We start from the raw sequence: 2,983 nt of genomic DNA on the forward strand, positions 1-2,983 counted from the left end.
CGAACAAACCTAGTGGAGGTGATGGAATTCCAGTTGAGCTATTTCAAATCCTAAAGGATGATGCTGTAAAAGTGCTGCACTCAAGCCAGCAATTTTAGAAAACTCAGCAGTGGCCACAGGACTGGAAAAGGGCAGTTTCCCTTCCAATCCCTAAGAAAGGCAATGACAAAGTGTGTTCAAACTACCGCACAATTGCACTCATCTCACAGGCTAATAAAATAATGCTTAAAATTCTCCAAGCAAGGCTTCAACAATATGTGAACTGTGAACTTCCAGATGATCAACCTTGTTTAGAAAAGACAAGGAACAAGAGATCAAATTGCAAACATCCACTGGATCATCGAAAATGCAAGAGAATTCCAGAAAAACATCTCGTTCTGCTCTATTGATTATGGCAATGCCTTTGACTATGAGAATCACAATAAACTAGATAATTCTGAATGAGATGGGAATACCAGACCACCTAACCTCTCTCCTGAGAAATCTGTACGCAGGCCAAGAAACAATAGTTAGAACTGGATATGGAACAATGGACTGGTTCAAAATTGGGAAAGGAGTATCTCAAGGCTGTATATTGTCACCCTGCTTATTTAACTTATATGCAGAGTACATCATGAGAAATGCTGTGCTAGATGAAGCACAAGCTGGAATCAAGATTGCCAGGAGAAAGATCAATAAGATCAGATATGCATATGACACCACCCTTATGGCAGAAAGTGAAGAAGAACTAAAGAACCTCTTGATGAAAGTGAAAGAGGAGAGTGAAAAACTTGGCTTAAAGCTGAACATTGAGAAAACAAAGATCATGGCATCTGGTCCCATCACTTCATGGCTAATAGATGGGGAAGTGTGACAGACATAATTTTGAGGGGCTCCAAAATCACTACACATGGTGACTGCAGCCATGAAATTAAAAGCCGTTTGCTCCTTCAAAGAAAAGCTATGACCAAACTAGACAGCATATAAAAAAGCAGACACATTACTTTGCCAACAAGGTCCGTCTAGTCAACGCTTTTGTTTTTCCAAAAGTCACATATGGATGTGAGAGTTGGACTATAAGAAACCTGAGCGCTGAAGAACTGATGCCTTTGAACTGTGGTGTTGGAGAAGACTCTTGAGAGTCCCTTGGGCTGCAAGGAGATCGAACCACTCCATCCTAAAGGAAATCAGTTCTGAATACTCACTGGAAGGACTGTTGCTAAAGCTGAAACTCCCAATATTTGGCCACCTGATGCGAGGAACTGATTCATTGGAAAAGTCCCTGATGCGGGGAAAGATTGAAGGCGGGAGGAGAAGGGGATGACAGAGGCTGAGATGGCTGGATGGCATCAATGACTCCTTGGACATGAGTTTGAGTAAGCTCTGGCAGGTGGTGATGGACAGGGAGGCCTGGCGTGATGCAATTCATGGGGTCAGAAAGGCTAGGACACAACTGAGCAACTGAACTGAAATGAACTTATTTTGGTGGGGGGACAGGACTTTGGTCCCCTACGAGATGAACCAGAACAACCCAGCAGAGAATACAAATCTCTGGTGTAAGATGGCATGAGAGTGGGGGTGCAGGGCAGCAGTGGTCAGATTTTTCAATAACTGCTTTAGTGACAAATGGGCTGGAAAGGACATGTTTGGGCTAGCCTGCCTCTCACTATGTGTTCTTCCTCTAGCTCACCCAGTGTCCTCAGTGCTGACGGGAGGTACTGCTGTGAAAAGTCACAGATGGGAAGGCACAGTAGAGCATGCCCATGATGTCTCTGCACTGGCACCCACCCACTGGCATATTGATCACCATTGCAGCCTGCTTCTGTTTCAAGGAGGAGACCAGGTTCCTGAGAAGCCGCCTCTGTAGGCGGGGCTCCATCGTGGGCACCCCCTCAGTGCCAGGCCCACTGGGGGTCGCCTGCATGGCCAGGAGCATTGAGTAGCCATTGGGGCTCCCCTGCGTGATGCGTCGTGTTACTTCTTCCAGCTTGGGCTGCCCCAGGTGAAGGCGCTGGGCAATCTTCAGCTGGGTCAACTTACTCCTGGAAGTGTGGTCTTTTGAGGACTGCTGCTCACCCCCTGATCCCCCAATAGGACGTGCATAGATGTCGGGAAGCAGCTGTTTTTCAACACCAGAAGCCTGTTTCAACCCAGCTGCAGCGTCTGGGCATCCTCTGAAGGATTCTTGAGCTTTTAGGTCTCATGTTTTGGTTCTTCCAGAGGCTTGGCCTCGGCCTCAGTGGTCCGAAAACTACGCTCGCCCTCTTGGATCTTCTTTCCTGTAGGAAGATTCAGAAGCCTCGTGTGGGGGTGGCGGCTCCAATCTTCCACCCCATGTCTGCTGTAGCAGAGGGATTTGCTGCTGGACTCCTTGGCCCCTTCACTGGACTGATATTCCCTGTGGCTGTGCTCGGGGATTGCGGTCAGAGCCTCTGTCCGCAGGCTGCCTGCCACCCTTGGTCCTGCTCCGTTCCTCGTAAGGGAGTGGGTTGTCCTTCTGTGATCACCGGAGAGGCTCTGGCACTTCCGCCTGTGCTCCCAGGCATTGGGCAGGACAGACCTCTTGGGCTCCCCATCTCCTCCCCAGCCCTCACCCCTCCGGCTGTGCACTGAGCAGCTATAGCCCTAGAGGCTAGGCAGTCAGAGCGTTTACAGGGGCTGGTCCGGTCCCCTTCCAAAAACGTCCTCTTGGTCTGAGTACAGAATGTGTGTGTTTGTGGGTGGAGGGGTGAGGGCGGTGGGTCCTGTGCTGCACCTGCAGGCTGGCATCCAGGTTCCGGTGCCAGGTATACCCGTCTTGGAGTAGTGCACAGGGAGTGGATTAGGTCAGTTTTTATTCCAGTCCCAGAGAAAGGCAATGCCAAAGAATGTGCAGAGCCCCGCACAATTGCACTCATCTCACACGCTAGCGGGCTTCCCTTGTAGCAAGGTCAGTGAAGAATCTGCCTGCAGTGCAGGAAGCCCTGGTTCAATCCCTGGATTGGGAAGATCCCCTGGAGAGGGA

General features: G+C 49.7%; 1 pseudogene; it reads right to left on the minus strand.

The window, feature by feature from the left end:
• Positions 1-1,595: 1,595 nt before the first annotated feature.
• On the minus strand, positions 1,596-2,779 carry LOC122689485 (annotated as a pseudogene).
• Positions 2,780-2,983: the final 204 nt, after the last annotated feature.

The sequence above is a fragment of the Cervus elaphus genome, chromosome X, assembly GCF_910594005.1.
Source record: "Cervus elaphus chromosome X, mCerEla1.1, whole genome shotgun sequence".
NCBI lineage: Eukaryota > Metazoa > Chordata > Mammalia > Artiodactyla > Cervidae > Cervus > Cervus elaphus.